This window comes from Tympanuchus pallidicinctus, unplaced genomic scaffold, assembly GCF_026119805.1.
Source record: "Tympanuchus pallidicinctus isolate F22 unplaced genomic scaffold, pur_lepc_1.0 scaffold22, whole genome shotgun sequence".
Taxonomy (NCBI): domain Eukaryota; kingdom Metazoa; phylum Chordata; class Aves; order Galliformes; family Phasianidae; genus Tympanuchus; species Tympanuchus pallidicinctus.
Window position 1 is genome coordinate 635194 of NW_026294739.1, and position 17093 is coordinate 652286.

General features: G+C 48.3%; 1 protein-coding gene across 1 annotated transcript in view; it reads left to right on the forward strand.

Moving 5' to 3' along the window:
- GPC1 (glypican 1) overlaps nucleotides 1–17093 on the forward strand; it is a 159514-nt gene that overhangs the window by 63453 nt on the left and 78968 nt on the right. The gene's annotated exons all lie outside the window — the stretch shown is intronic.

The following is a 17093-nucleotide window of genomic DNA, read 5'->3' on the forward strand; positions in this document are numbered from 1 at the left end:
CAGGTTGCATAGGGCCTGATCAGCCTGCCCTTGAAAGGAAGACGGTGTAGGGATGCATTCAGCATGGATGAACTCTGCTCCACACTTGGGAATTGGAGAATGCAAATGACAGCTTTTGTGGTGCCCAGGGGCACTGGGGGCACCGGGAATTTGGCAGGAAGGTTTTCTCTTGTTGCTACTTGAGTAACTTGGACGAAACATGAAGCATCCAGGCTTAGCTCCCTGAGAACTGAACGGGGCTGTGCCATTGCTTGTGCAGCAGTCGTCTGCATGCTGAAGGCAGGGAGATGAAGTGCTGGGTTTTAAACTTCTGTCATGTCATTGCAGGGAATTGGAAAGGCATTCTGAAAAGGTTCTTGGTGTGTGCAAGCTGCTGGGCATCTCATCTGAAGAGGATTTAATCTGATCAATAGCAATGTGAAAAGAGACACGGGGGAAAAAGAAGTCGGGGGAGGCAATGGTTTTGGAAATGGGTTGTGTATTTGATCTGCAGCACCCATGCTGGGCTGAATACATGGGATTTTGTCTAATCTTGCAAGCAAAATATTTCCAGCGCTGTCCAGAGTGTGGACAGGAAATGAGAAAGGAGTTGCAGGTACTGTTGGCACGTGGGAAGGAGTTCTGGGGCAGAACCAGGCTGCAGAAATGAAGCAGGTCAAGACTGCATTTGGTTCTATGGTTTCTGCAGATTGTTCTTGCTCTTGGATTGTTGAAGCTTCAGATATATTTAAAGTCCACTTACTGAGTTAAGTGATCTCATGTGAATTCATTGTTTTTGTACAGCCTGAACAAAGAGCTGATAAAAACATTTTGGTATCCAGTGCTGCATACCAAGCACAAGAACCAGTGGCCAAGTGGATGTCTGTTCTCAGAGCTGCTATTAAACAGCAAAGAGCAGACTGGCCCTTCTGTGTCCTGGGGTGCATTTTTCCAAAATATATTTTAGAAGGAAACTTCAGTATTTTTTATTGCAGATGGTGGATGATACCTTAGAAACAACTCGAGCTCAAGAAACAGTCTGCTACTGTAATGGCAACAGTGTAGCTTTTATGGTTGCTTTAGTCAAGCCGGGTCTAGCTGGCAGCCTCTGGACACCATATGCACTCTCTGCAACATGATGTAATACCTACTGTAGTTGGTGATATCAGTCTATCATCCATTAACATATTTTAAACAGCATAAAATTAGTATCTGAGAAATCTAGACTTCGCACCTTTCCTTCCCATGCCATTCACACTCAGTTGACACCTTACAAGAAATCTGTGTGAAGCGCTCCTTGGAACAAGAAGACCCATTTCAGCTGAATTAAGGAACTTGGATGGTGACGCTGGGGACACTTCACTGGCAAGATTTTGCTCTCACTCCTCTTTGGTTATGGCTGCTTGCTCACTTTGCGCACTTAGTGCTGCCGTGAGAGCTGCATTCAGGTCCCTGAGGCCAAGCCCCACGAAGCACCTCAACTCTGTGCATGCAGGTAGCAGAAGACATTGATAGGTTTGGGCTCAGGCAGTAGAGGCCAGAAGTGCTCGGGATTTTTTGTACCCCAAGGAACACCATGTCAAGTGGGACATGGTGGTACTCAGGTGGAGCGGCCTAGGAGCTGGGCTCTGCGCAGGGCTGGAAGCCAGCCTTGCAGTAGGGGACGTCTGTGTTGGCCCTGCAGGGTCAGGGGCTGAGTGAAGGCTGAGGACAAGGGTTGTGTGCTTGACAGCCCAGCAGCAGCATGGTTCACACAGCTCTGCAGGCAGCCTGCTGCTGGCTCAGCTTGGCCTGTCTGGGAGGTGGGAGAGGAGGGCAGGCAGGGAATCATACTTCTGTCTGCTGGGTTTGGCTCCGTGTGCTGGGTGATGGCTTCCTTTAATCCTGCAGCTCAAGTGGTGCGATTTGGGCTCGGCAGCACTCCTTATAAACCTACTGCTGTCCTTACAGACAGCACTCAGCTCCCCGGTGTTTCAAAAAGGCTTCACACAGCGATTTCTCTCCCACCTCTGAGCAGCATCTGCTGTTCATCTGGGCCCAAAGCCCTGCTCACCAGTGAGCTGCAGCCTGCCCTGCGGCCTGCACTGATGCCCATCAGCGTGAATCTGCCTGGCTGTAAGCACCTGTGGCCTCCTCACACGCATCCTGCTGCCTTTCTACTCCTGCAGGAACTTTGTGTTGCTCTCTCAGCAGGGCTGCTCGCTGCTGGGCCCTGAAGTGAGCAAGGAAGGTATGCCTGTGGTGCTGGGATCCACTGGGTTTCTGAAGATGCCAAGCAACAAAGGAGACTGAATTTTGGAAGGCAAGCTTCAGCACTTTCTGAAAACAGAGCCTCTTTAAGATGCCCAAAATTGATCACTCCAAATAACAAAACATACTTGAAAATATTAATCAAATTATCATCCTTGGGCTGGGCTGGGCTGCTGCCACAGTTCTGCTGCCTGAGTGCAATAGCTTTGCCTGGCTTCAGCTCTGGTATTGTTTCCTCTTCAGCTGACTGAACTGTGTCTGCAGAGACTGGAAGACATAAGGGGTAAGCACATGAGCTGAAAAGGCTAGACTCAGGAGCCAGGCTTGCACTTGGTGTTAGTAAGGCTGTGGGTGAACTACATCACTAACCAGTGGGAGATGCAAACACCAGATCACCAGACACAGAGGCTCTTGGTCAGGGAACTGAACCAAAAGTGCTGCAGTGGCTGTGCTGCTGGGAAGGCGAAGGGTGTGAGCTCTGCTAAGGGCCTCCCAGAACCTTACTTTCATCACTTAGGATAAAGAAAAAATACAGCCTCGCTGACAGCAACCCTCTGCCGTGCAGGAAACAAATAGTGATCGCAAGCAGGAGTGACAGCCAGCCCAGCATTGTGCTTTCTGAGTCTGAATAGAGCCGTTAAGCAGCATCTGAGGGACTTGAGCAATGATGATTAAAATAGATGCTATCTCCTGGCCCTAGCAGGATACAAAAAGTGTATTTTCGATGGCTAAATCCTGAAACAATTACAGCCTGTAGCACACTCAGGTTCTTTCTTATCTTTCTCATGGCCTGTTGGCAGTATCTGTTTTCTTAAACGACGTTGTAATGTTTAATGCTCCCAAGGAAAGCTGATGTTGGAGTTTGCATGCGTGTGGAAGTGAGGATCAAAATAAACCTTGCAGACATTGCTAAAACCGCCTAGGCTGGTAATTTAATACCCCAACCCTCAGGGAAGTAATATTCTTACTCCTATTATGGGAAGATATTTTCTTCATTATGTCAAGAGTGCGGTGGGCTATGCATGCTGCAGCTTCGCCACCCACAGCCCCCTCATGTAAGCAGACTGGCATTCACATGGGAACTGCTGGGCTTGTTTCTGTTCAGGAATTGTTGCACGAATCGATGGCACGGGTGTGTGTGCCAAGGTGCATTGCATGCGGATGGATTGCTGTGCTGATGCACTGACCAAATCGGTGGTGGATTTCCACGAGTGAACTGTTTTAGAGGATGAGGTGTTTTATTCTCATCCTTGTCCTGGAGCATCTTTTTCAACCATTTTGCTGCACATCTCCAAGATGGATGTGGCATCTAAGTCTTTAACCAGCATCACTCACTTCACCCAAAGCAGATGCTCGGTGGTCAGGTGCCAGCAGGCAGCCATTCACTTTGGGGGCTGCCCTGAGACTGCCAGGACTGATGGCACCTCAGGTCACAGCTCAAAAGTGGGACATAGTGCCTTTGCATTGCCTTTTGTGTGAAAATAAGCACAGTGTATGGCTATGAACCACTCAGCTGTAAACCTCAGTGCAGCACACACTTTCATCCACCCCATCCGCGGCCACCCCATTCAGCGTTCCTTTCCTGAGTCTCTGAGAGCTTTCTTATAAGAAGTTTGTTCTCTTTTAGCAGGAAGCACTGCAGGAGTGCCCATTCTGCCTTACAGAGACAATAAATTCATAGCAATGCAGCTGATGGATTTTACTTCTTCCTAGTAAGCAGATGACCCCAGCATTGCATTCAGGTAATAGAAGTTACCAGTATGCCCTTGGCACGCTGCGTATTTGTGAGATGAAGAAAAAGGACAGATGATGGCAGCAAAGTTGGAATGGGTGAAAGTGGAGGAAGAGGTGCAAGAGAAGGAAGGAAAGAAGAAGAAAGAGGCAAGGCTGACTGAATGCTGCAGGCTGTAATACAGAAATGTCCCAGAAGTAAGCTAAGGGCTGGTCTCTTGTGGCAAAGCCAGAAGGGACTCTGATCTTTGGGGTGCCTTCCTGCATGCTGTGAACCATGGGTTTGCTAGGCATTAAAGCCTTGCTAAAGCAAATCCTCCCTGCTGGCATCCATTCTCAGCCCCATGCAGCAGAGCAGCGAGAGAATTCCTGCTCGAAAGGAACTGGACCCACTGCCATGGGCAGATTGAGGGCTTGTTAGAAGGTGCTAGGGAAATGAATAATCTGAAGGGTATGGAGAGGGAGCCAGGGCTGACAGCACAGGGATCAGACAGGCTGGAGATCTTATGACTTAGTGTTTGGTTTGCTTTGTGGAAAAGAGACACATTGAAAACTGAGTGTCAGGGAGTGATAAGGCTTTGAGATTATTTTCCTGCCCTGAAGCTGTTGTTCTGTTTTTGGTTGTTTTTTGTTTTTTTTTTTACTATTTTTGCTTTCACGTGAAATCTTGGTAGTTTTGAACTGCCTGAGGAGGTATATGATAACTTGTTCTTGTGAGCCTTGCATCACTTTATTGAACTATCGTGTTTCAGGCTGAGAAAATAATCTAAAATCCATCTAGAAAGCCCTGTCTTTTGGCAGGCGAAAATATGAAATCAAAGTACATCCTGGACTTGTGGCAGAAACTCATCTTTCCCAGTTTCTTATATTACAGGGGCTGTAGCTAGGAACAAGTTAGCTGTTTGACACAGGGAATGCCAAGTCCATCTTGGGCTTGGCCAGCAGTGTTCGTAGGGCATCTCACTTGCAGCACACTGCGCTTCTGAAACGTGGCACTTTGCTCACGCTCCGGGCATCAGGGCAAATCGCTGTGCAGCAGCTGTGATTAAAACCACAGAGCAAAAGGCTCTCCCTTTGTTCTTGCAAACTCTCTCTGCTGTTCAGAAAAGGGTTGATTGACATGAAGGCTCTTTCCCGTTTGACTAGCCTGCTCTTGAACGCGCCAGTGGGTCGCAAAAGAGTTAAGAAGCTCTGGGGGCCCAGTCCATCTACCTTTGAGGAGCTGTGCCATCAACTTAAATGGGAGGAGCTAGAGGTTTCAGGTGGGCAACAGCCTGGAGTTGTAGCGAGTGCTTTGCATCATACGGGGTTTTTAATAGCAGCTTCTCTGTAAGTTGATCTGATTCATTGCCAGTTGTTCCCCATGTCAGGTGCTGCCTTGAAAATCAGTAGCTCTGAGTCTCAGCTAGTGGAAGGCAGCTAACAATGTGGGTTGTGTGGTTTGTGCACCCTGAGTCACGCCTCTCTGGGGCAGCTGCAGAGCTGAGGAAACAGGGGAGCAGCTGGTTGTTGGTGGGAGCTCACGCTGGAAGTGGGGATGTCTGCCCCATGTCCTCACAAGCCAGGCGATGGCAACACACACTGAGAGGGCTTTAGGAATTCCCAGGCATGGGCTTACAGAGCTGAGGAGCTCACACATGTTCATGTCCCAGCGCTGGGGCAGGGAGGCACAGCTCTGGAGGGGAAGGGTGCTCCCTAGCTGGGGGCACCCACTGCCCTGTGGCTGCTCAAGTGGGGCCAGATGATGCACATCACAAACAGGAAGGGGAGGTTTGTGTTCTGCTGATGACTGGGGTTTGAACTAGATCAAAAATAGTATGTGAAGTAATGTGTGAATAGTGCGTGAATTAATGAAGGCTTTTTCAGCTGTCACAAGCAATGAGGATGCAATGAAAGGTGCAGATCTTATTGCACTCTTTATTTCTAATGCTGGATCTGCTGTCTGCATTCCCAGCCCAGGTGTGGGAGTGTCCCTTATGGTCTGCCTGTGCCTGGCACTCTAGCCAGGAGATGGACAGGTCATAACATCGTGGGAAATGGAGGATGAGAGTCCTCTGAGACCACGTGTCTCAGCAAATGCAGAGCTGCTCGGCAGAGAGTATTTAGAGCTGTTTGCCCAGCCTGATTCTGAGCATCCCCAGTGACAGCATCAGTTTCCGTGAGATTTCCACATGGATTTTCTCCCTCCCAGGTTTGCCGTGGCTCACCTTGACTGGCATTCAAGCTGTGTGACCACATGTGGTAGGAGAGGAGCAGTCCCTTAGCGGCACCCTGGGGTAGCCTGAAGGCTGGAACATGACTTGCTTACTGACAGCAAACCAAGAGGATTGCTATGTTTACTTACGTGGGTGCTCAGAGAAGCAAATCCTGCCTGATTTGCTCTCCAGTCAGTGAAGGCCATAGAGTTTGCTGCTGGGAGGCAGGCAATCTGCGCACAAGCAGGAGTGCTCTGCAGAGGACAGCCTGCTGATCTCAAAACCTTTGCTTCTTTGCAGACATTTGGTTTTGTAGCTCTGGAACAAGGCTGGGGAAGGAATGCTGCAGGGTAGTGCTGAGAAACATACTGACTGCAGGGTGGCTGTATTGTTATTTCCTGGTTGGACTGGGATTACACTTCTCCTGAGATCTTGCAAAAAAAGAAGGTGCCTTTGAATTACACTCATGAATTGCAATAGGGGCCAGACGGGTGAATGTGTGGAGATGGTGTACTGCAGCTTTAAGGGTGCCAAAAACATTTCCCGTTGGCTTAACTGAATGTGTGGACTTGATAAACCTGCTTTCAGGTTTATTGGTGATGGTACTGTGGTGTGATGCACAAGAATGTGGTCATACAAGAACAGTGCATATCAGAGAGCTCAGAAAGCATGGGATTAGAAGGAGTGCTTGTGGCTTTTGCTGGGATCCTGCATTTAGAGCTCCTTAAGTTCCTGGGACCTGATGCAGAAGATACACAGATTTTCCCAAATGGGAATAATGTGCCTACTTGGATAGACAGTGTCAGAGAGTTTAATTCATGTTTTAAAAGTGGTTTCTTCTACTCATAGAGTCTTCTACTTCATAAAGTCTTTCAAGGTAGCTGCAGAATATCGAAAGCTTGCGTTCTGGGGAAGAGGGGTAAAGAAAAGAAAATAGTACAGTCTGCATTCTAACTGAATCTGCCATTTCTTAATGACACTCAGGTGAAAAAGACCCAGGAACCAAAATGTCGAGAATGGGTCCCTTTCAGGTTATAAATGCCTGAAATTGCAGAGCTCTTCTTTCACCCCTCCTTACACATTTAGCTTAGTACTGAATGAACGACAGTTTCTGTGAGATATTCCTAACCATAACTGTGCTCTGTGGAGACATTGCAGCACTGCCATCAGCTGTTCTCTGCGGATGTGCTGTGTCAGGTAATGGCTGCAGCAGAGCTGCAACCCTGTCTTCTGAAGCCGAGACCTGGCTGGCAGTCCTGTAAATGATTGAAGGCACATGAGTTCATTTATCTCTTAATTCCTAACTGCCACCTCAAATACTGAACTCTTAGGAGGCAGAGCCCAGAGCTGCTTGGAAAAGACCATAAGTATTTTTCTGACATTCCCAGGCATGCAAACAGCAGTCAGTATCTCTGTGCAGCTGAAAATATTGCGAAAGGCTCTATTTAATATTGTCCCACCAGGTATTGCTCCTTTCCCTTCATCACACTTCTTCATGCTTGTGTGCGTGCCAATGGGAGCCCTGCTGGGAGCTGCGTGCGTGGGGAGCAGCAGGGGTAGTGCAGGGTTTGGGGGGAGAGCAGGAAGCAATCTCTGATAAACCTGGAAAATGGTGTTTCAGAGAAAGACAGAAAGATATGTATGTTAACAGCTCTATCCCATCAAGTATACGCTAGGTAAAAACTAGATGAATAGGCATGTTTACTCTGAGGGTAAAGGCGCCTTCACGCATAGCAGTCGACTCCATGGATACGAACACCAATGTGTCTGATGGAAATTGAGTTCTGACTGTGGGAGTCATAACTTCAAACTCTTAAGACTTCAAATTTACATTTTGGTCCCATTATCCACAGAGAGACAGACAGAAACCAGCCACCAAAAAGCACCTAGAAGTGTTCTTCTCTTCTTTTTTTTTTTATGACTACTGCTACAGCCTCAGAAATAGGGGGGAAACAGCAGCTGAGGGAACTGGGATGGGTCGGTCTGGAGAAGAGGAGACTCAGGGGAGACCTTACTGCTCCCTACAACTTCTCTACAAAAGAAGGAAAGGAGGTTGTGGCGAGGCGGGGGTTGGCCTCTGCTCCCATGTAACAGTGATAGGACAAGAGCGAATGGCCTTCAGTTGCAGCAGGGGAGGTTCAGATTGAATATTAGGAAAAAAACTTCTCTTGAAAGAGCGGTCAGTGCTGGAATGGGCTGCCCAGGGTCACTGCCCCTGGAGGTGTTCAAGAAATGTGTAGATGTGGTACTAAGGGATGTGGGTCAGTGGTGAAGTCCTTATAGGTGGATGGTCGGACTGGATGGTCTTAGAGGTCTTTTCCAACCTTGGTGATTCTGTGATTTCTAAATGGTTAAGGAAAACAAAAATCCTTACTCTGGAATTTCTACTGCCAAATTTCATATGGACTAATTTCTTGCAGCTGAGCTGCAAACCTCTCTGAAAATAGGGATTTACAGTGGAAACGCTGACTAACTGTAGCTGTGCAGTACCACGAATCATGATGCTATAATTATGCCTCGTGATTTACCAGGACCTGGTTTCTGCACTGCTTGTGAGCCTGTGCTGTTTGCTGGTTTGGGGAGCGAGTTTTTTTTGACTGTGGTCTGCTTCCTTTTGTTCCTATGTTGTTGGCAGATACTTTTTGAAAAGCATTTCTCTGAAGGGAGCCAGGCAGACAGCTATGATTAAGTATGAAATGATTGGGTGAGCTGTTTGTCAAGGTTATAAATAGGATACCACACAAACCCAGCACTAATCTTGCTGAAAGACAGATACTGGCAACATTTCTTAGTCATCTGTTCCTGGCGCTCAGGGGAGAACAACTACACTTCCATTAAGTTTTCAAATAGGAGTTGCCCAAAATAAATTTCTCTGGTAAGATTTTGGATGAGCCACGTTGAGATCAAGCAGGGTGTTGGGATTGCAGTGCTGAGCCCGTTTCACCGCAGTCCCTTGTTACTGCACAGAGTGGCAGGGGGTGATGTGGCTGTTGCAGAAGGCTGCTCACAACATGGCAGTGGGGCCAGAACTGAGCCCTCGGCTCTCGGTAGCCCTGCCATGAGCCCTGGGGATGGATGAGGAGCTCCTTGGGGATATCCGCTGTGTCTTGGCAGCTGGGAGGATGGGATGGAGGCACAAAAGGGAGAGCAATGGCACAAGCTTCACCTGTGCATGCATGGAAGGCAGCATGTAGAATCCCTTCTGCTGCAGATCTCTTGCACATAGCGACCAGAGGCTTCTGCAGGCTCCAGACTCATTCTTCTAAGTTCTGCATCAACTGTGTGATTTTTGTCCAGCCAGAAGTCTGCAATTGATGTTCCCACGAGGTGACCCTGTAGCTCGCGTTTCCTGTCACAGTGGCTAAAATTGTAGGAAAGGCCTCTGCTGTTTTGCTGCCTTTCAGAACTTCCAGAACACGAAGCAGTGCCTGGGGGGAAACTGAGCATTTCTGGACCTGACAAAGCTTTGAGATGCAACATGAAAAAGCCCAGGGCAACCAGAACTGCCCCTGCAACCCTGCGCCTTCCTACATCCTCACCGATACGTAAAGCAAAGATAAGCACTCGTCTTTTATGACATAAACCTACAGCTGCAAAGGAAAACTCAGATTTTCACAGAGATCTGAAAAGGATAATTTTGAATTTGTGTGGTTCAGACAATTCGTTACACGCACCTTTTAATTAAAAAGACACAAATTTATGGAATTCAAGATTGACTGTCATTAAACCTAATTTCTCTAGGTTTTGGGCATAGGCATTTTGTTTTTGCAAATTCATTCAAGCTAAATTAGGTTTAGATCTAATAGTTTCATTTGTTTAATAACTATTTGAAGGCAAGTTTTTTTGCACACTAGGGAGTCATTTTCATTCCTACCAGCAGACAGAGCAGTTGGGGTATTTAATTTGTCCCTTTTCAGCAGGCAGATCTGTGCTTTTAGCAGACAGTGGTGTGTGCTGGGAGCACTGTGCCCATGGACGGCCGCAGCCTCCCTGCAGGGCAGAGCATGCTGCCCACGGCGTGGTGGGAGGGAGGCAGCGCTGGGCAGCCTGCCCCCGGTGTGCCATCCTCCTCTGTGGGTGTATCCCCTCACTGTGTCCCATGGAGGTGTCAGGGCTAAGAAACAGGGCTGCATCACAGGAGCTCAGCACGTAGCATGGGTCTGAAACCCAGCAAGTTTCTTGCCAGTGTCTTCACACCAGCATCTACTGCTCACACTGCTCAGCTGGGGCTAGAGGGACTCGTTCTCTGGATGCTAACTGGCATGAAAGAGAAATCCAGGTTTTCCTCTTCTTTCCACTGAAATAACAGGGACTGGCCACGAGCACTCCCTAGTCTTGAGCAACATCCCTGAACCGTGCTGAAGCTCTCCTGCTCCTTATCCCAAAGTGCACTGTCACCATTTTCCTTCAGCAGCTGGATTGGAGGACCCTTACCCAAACTCTTTCTCAAGTTCCTCTCCGGGATTATAAGGCCTGAAAGCTGTCGCTGCTGGGTTTGGGGTTTTTTTTGGTTGCTCAGGAATAAGCCAAAAGCTATCATCTCTTAAAGAACTGCATCTTTAATTTTAGTTTAGTGCTTTTTAGATTACTCTCCTGTACTGGTTCCTCCTGCAGCAAACTGGGGGAAAAGCTAGCAGAACATTTTCTGGGAGGAAATTGAAAAACATTGGTTAATGAATTGCTTTGCCTCTTATGTTCTAACATATCTACGTTGTTACGAATGAAACTGCATCTGATAAGAGCAATAGGTTTCCAGTTTGATCTTATTTTAGTTTGCAGCTGAGGATAAAAAGACTCTTTGTTCCCAGAAGAAAAAAAATAATAAAGCGAAACATCTGGCAAGAAGCTGATGTGCTCAGGACTGCTCTGAAAGAGGTTGTCAGTGATGGATTATGACAAACAACTTCAGTTCGTCCCCACAAGCGTTATGTGAAGAGACAGGATAATTCTTCCCTTGTCTGAGGTTCTTTTAAAGGGTTTCCTGCTTTTCAGAGAAAGGGAAAGAGTGCAACAGTTGGCTCCCTGTGCATTCCTCCCTGATCCCTGCAACTGTTCTGATCTGAACTGAAAGCTTCTTTCAAGACTGATTTATGTGGAGAGTGCTAATTGCAGACCCTGTGGTGGCTCCCCTGATGAAGCCTCTCGGGGTGGATCAGTTCCCCCCTGCAGCAGGGCTGCTCCTTGCCAGCTCCAGAGCTCCGGGAGCGCCGGGTTGCGGTGCTCCGTCAGTGCAGCGATGCGGAGGTCCTCATTGTGGTACGTGGGGATTTGGCCCTGGAGCCAAATTCTTTCATTCCTCTCTCCAACCACCAAAAAAGATATTTTCTACTGCAAATTATAAGGCCTTTCCTGCTTTGTCCTTAAACACAGGCTTGGATCACTGCACCCTGCACTGATTTGTGCTGCGTGTGCATGGCTGCGAGTCAGACGGAGAGCCAGCCCGTGGCGAAGGGCACATCCAGGCCCTGAATGAGAAACCAGGAGCAGTTGGTTCATTCAGAGTGACGCTCCCCAGCCCCAGAGGAGCAGTGAGTGGGTAAACTGCTTTCGTGCAGAGCTTTTCAGTAAGAATCAAGTCTGTTGTCAGCGTTTGTGACATTTTCTCTGTTCCCTTCCTTTGGGCAGTTTGCCACAGAAACATGTGCTGATGACATTAGGATTCTCAAACTGTCATTTCTGAAGGCGTATATTATTAAGTACTCTGTACTTAATATTTTTCCAGGACATGAAGGTGGCTCTTTCTCCTCTGTTAATTAACTTTTTTTTGCCCATGTTTGCCTGCCTTATAAATTCTTCTGACATCGGGATCTGGGATTAAACAAATTGATACCACACTTCCAGTGTGTGAGCATGACACTGAGCTGACAGCTTGGAGTCTGAAGAATTTAAGCGCATGAACAGAGCGGATAAGAGGAAATTCCCACCCAGTTTTACCCATGCCATCCCCTCTCTTCATGAAAGCCACACTGCTGGACCGAGCAGCCGCAAGACAGAGCGGGCCTCTGCCTGCCTGAGGTCCTTTGCTCTGAGGATGCCAGCTGTGCTATTTCTCAGAAGTACCTGCATCTCTTCACCACGTCGGGGCTTCATTGTAATGCAGTTATGGAGCAGCGCTGACCTGGTACGGAGCCAACTCCCCGCAGCAGCCAGATTGAGTTGTATTATTTGGTTAACAGTGTTTTGATAGTTTATTAAATCTTGGTAGGAGTTGAAAGGTAAAGAGTGGCATGAGCAATCTTATGGATTATCTGTCCTTGCGTTTTCAGTTGTTGGGTATAATCCTGGCCGGAATGATGGGCTGTGCAAACAGGCATTCATGTTTTGCTGTTATGTTGTCTTAAGGCTGTTTTTATTGCTGATGTTTTCTTTGTCTGGCACAAAAACATGAGTTCATCTCAAGTAGCACAGGCTGTGTGATCAACCATTGGATGGTAAAGCATTCTGAAAGTGGTTCATACTTGTCCACTGCTATTGCTCAGAGCAGGTGGAACACGGCTCAGTGCCTTTTGATCAAATTTGGAAGGCTTGCTATACAACACTTCATATTTGGGCCTGCATGACTCCGCTGACATTATGTACAAAGTGAAGCCAAACAGACCAATACTCTTAGCACACAACCAGAAAATAGATCTCCCATTTTGGCCACAGCTAACTGCACAGCGAGGAGACGGGCTGCACGGCGCCGAGCTGACACCAGCCTTTGCAAAGCAGGAGACTTCCTGAGTTGTGCTCCCCTTAACAGAGCAGCGTGGCTTTCAGCTCAGTCTGATGCTGGCAGCTGCTGTGAGAGTAGCTGCTCTCTGTCCATCTTACAGAGATGCTTGGGTTCAGAGGTGTTGGGAAGAAGCCTGGCAGCTAATGTTTCTCAGCACATCTGGAATGAGAAGTACATGAGGAGCTTGTCCTAGGATGATCAGCTGCAAGGCTGTGTCCTAGTCACGTGTTTCTGGGTTTCCCCTTTTCCTCTGCAGATTATGTGCCACAAGACTGGGCTTCAAAGGTACCATGGTAGTGGGTTTCATGGTACCAGTGTGAAAGGCTGTGCTGTCAGTGACACCAGCATGCTCCAAATCAATCTGGGGATCGTATTTTCTTCAAAAACACGTATTTGAAGAGAGGTGAGGACAGGAGCACCTGAAGCAGGACAAGCTGGGAGGCACAAGGAAGGGATTTGCTTTCATTGCACTGCCTGTTTGTTAGGTGCCTAGCAAGACCAGCAGGAGAGAAGTGAAGCTCACCAGGTGTTCCTGTGTTCTCTGGCTGCACCAGCCCCAGGGCTGTGCCCTGCCTTCCTCAGGCTGTCTGCAGGAGGGCTCTTAGCAGCATGGGATTTCAGCAAGCCCAGCTGTCTGCGACCTGACCCCAAGGAGCCCCTGAGAATGGGCTTTGGGCTGCAGGTGCTGAGGGCCAGAATGGAGCAGTAGGGGTGGATTTGGGTCTAGGAGCGTGAGAGGAATTTCTGGAGCAGTTTGGAGAATGGGTGGGATGAGCATTACAAAGAAGAGGGAAGACTCATGATGGACTTATCGCAGCCAGGAATAAATTATTCCTCCCTGAATTTATTTTTGTAATAATCTGCATTTAGATACTCTAACACATCCAAATAACCCCCAACCTTCTGCAAAAATTGGGATAAATTCAATCTCCTGCATCATGTGAGCACTATTTCCATGGCTAAAGGAGCTGAGAGCTCTCGGCGTTGCCTTGAGACCCCCATGCCTGCCATTCTTCCTGCAGGGCAGCCTGCCTGGGGCTGAGCCCCACTAAGTCAGTGTTGTGTGTGGCAGGGCTCTTCGTGGGGGCTCTGTCACAAGTGGTGAAGTGATTTGATAGTTGGCACTCTCAAACAGAACTTGATAGCCAAAGCGTTCTGCTAGCACTGCCAGCTGAGAGGGTATCTGAAGGACAATCAAAGCCTGTAGCCAGGCAGTGTGATATTTTCTTGTCCTCAGCCTCCTGCCTATTCCTTTCTACTCCACTCCAGGGCTGCTCATTGTAAGTGCGGAATTTGGTGTTGTTTTCATGGATGCTCTGCTCCGTCTTTGAAGGAGACTGTGAAGTCCATCCGAGCCTGGTTTGGCAGCCCACTCTTCGTGAGACGTTTACTGAACCACACATTTTTGGTTGCTAAAGGTTTGGGCAAACAGGTAGCTCTGCAAGGAGGAAGCTGGGCATCCCAAAGTACTTCTTCTTGTACTTAGGCAGCCATGTCTTAAATGTGGAGCACGTAAAGCAGAGTAAAGCTGGTATGAGCTGAGGCATCCACTGCAAGCTGGGTGCCTCTGTGCCATGCTGTGTAGCGGTGGGCCGTGATTGGAAGGCTGGAGCCATGAGAGAAGTCTGGGTTTTAAGTTACAGGCACTCATGCCCTGGCTAAGTTGGTCTGAGTATATATGGAGTATATCTATTATCTTCAAGATTTCGGCCAGCCTCTGTCTGCTGCCAGTTTGGCTTCTGCTGTGTTCTTTTGCTTTCTGCAAAGCTTTTCCCAACCTGGGAGCAAATGGTGAGCAGCATGTCAGCCACAGACAGCAGGAAATTTCTCTGATGCAGCAGTAGAGAGGAAGAGTGCACTGTATCTTGCAGATTTACTGCTTGCAGAACATCTCAGCTCTCCATAGATACCTGCAGATAATCTCCAGCCAAGTGAACCCAGAGGTACTTATAGTGCACTGTCAGCAATGACATAATGTTGAGTTAGCAAACAAATGAACTTTGAAATGCAGAGAAAACAAAAATACAGTCTAGAGTATGTTTATTTTGAAATCAATTTAAAGAAACACTGAAATAATGGTGGGTAGGGTGGGTCAGGTTAAAAAGTGAAGCAAGAGAAGCATTCTAGTAGAGCTGTAAGACTTTTTTGTACACTCCAACTTAGGCATACAAAGACAAATGAGGAAAACTTAGCTTCCCACTGAGATAAAATGCTGTGGTGCTGAGTACCCTACAAATACCTCCTGTAGAAAGCTAATGTAAATGTTGTATCAAAAGGAATTAAGGCTGCTCTGAATTCAGGCATTTAAAAAAAAATATCTCAGTTTGATTCCCTAAGTTGTGTAAAATTAAGCAATTTTAGCTACGAGTTTGCCTTTTCCCTTTCTGCCTTTCCCCCCGCTTTCTCTGCTCTCCGCTGGCTGCAGGCTGTGTGCTGCTCTGTTAGCAGCGCGCTGCTGGACCGCTGCCACTGCTGGAACACACCCGGCGCTGCAGGCTGGGGTGGGAGCAGGGAGGATTTTGTCTGCTCATGTCACACTGTAATCATGTCACGCTGTAATTAGCGCACCTCAGAATCTTGCTGCTCCGCCTTGCTGATGGGCAGCTGAGGTGCAGCACAGAGCCCATCCTCCTGGGCGCCTGCCTGCTTCCCCAGGGCAGGCATGGTTCTGCCCAGGCTGCAGCCCCCAGTGTCAGCCCCAGGCTGCTGGCCTCCTGCTTTCTCCCTTTGTCTCTGGAGCCCGCTGTTTGCTCCCTGCGGTTCCGGGCTTGGTGGCGCAGTTCTGACTGGGGCTCCGTTTAGGTGCTCCATGCTCCTGCTGGGGTTCGCTGCAGCCTGGAGAAGAGGGGCAGGAAGCCATTGCTGAGGCTGGGTGCAACGGTCAGGAGAAGGGGCTCTCAGGAGGGCTGTTCCCATCGCCTGGCCTTGGTTTGCCAAACTTTAAGGGGTTGTTGGTGGCTGAGGCTGAGCCTTCCAGCCTTGGTGCTGCCGGCCAGCAAGCCTGGCAGAGCCTGTCCCTAACAGGGATCGTTTCATCCTTGGGACGGTAATGGGAGTGTGGAAGAATGTTTGCAGCAGTAAAACAACAGTGAATAAAATGTTGATTCTGCTCAGAAATGCTGTGGAAGCAGAAATCAGGCAGAAGAGACTGGGCAAGAAGATATTAATTTGCTGTGACGTGAAACAAAGCTGCACCTTGTAAAAAAACTCCAGCTGTCTGGAAGGAAATGCACAAGAAGAAGGCTTAGCCCAGCAGCACACGCTGCTGCTGTTGGCCTCTTGGCTCCTACGTGAGGCTGCTCGACCCATGCGGAGCTGCAGCAGTGGCACTGGGCCTGCAGCCACTGAGACCCGCAGGCAGTGCAGCCCAGCAGCAGCTCTGGGCGCACCGTGGGGCTGCTCTCCCCCACAGCTGGGCAGCGGCAGGCCCTGTCCTGCTCCCATTCCTCCGCAACCTCGGTGTTCCTGAGCAGTCTCACCTCACCTGCTTGCAGGTGGTTCCAGAGCTGTCTGCCAGCAGGGAACCCAGTGCCAGCCAATGCAAGCTTCTGAATGGCTTCTGCCTCAAAGGCATCAGCTACGGAGCTCTCCTGTCAGAATGACTTCTGGGCTGCTAATTGTGTGGGATTGACAAGGGGAGGACACATGCCCAATTTTAAAGACCCTTTAACCTGAGGCATGCATTTGCTAAGGGCTCTGGGCTGGAAATAACTCAGGACTTCAGTGGGAAACTCTGGGACTGTGCAGGTTCAGCTGTTGATGCACGTAAGGTAAAACATGATTTTAAATATTTGTCTAAGCTGTGAGATTGAGACAGCAGTCCTATAAAACTGCCAGCAAAATCACTGGCAGTCCCAATAAATTTTTGTTCTTTGCAATTGGTTTATCTCAATTTAAGTTATAATGTAAAAAATTTTTTTATATTCTTTGAAGGAAATAACCACAATGCTTGATTTTGTTCAAATGAACACTTGTTGCTGGGCAAGGAGAAGTGTGAGGTGTGTTTTCAGGTGGGTGTCTCTTTGTTTCTGAGGACTCTCAAAAGCTTCTGCAATTGTTCTCAAAATGTTGCTGAGTCTGCGTGTGCAAATGGTTGCTTCTCCAGAATAAAGAGATTGAGGAGGGTCAGAAGGAACTTGTGAAGAATATTTCAATTTAACATCCGCGTCGCTTTACCTTTCCTGTCCTTCCTTAAGTTTTATAGTTCTTTATAGTTACATAGT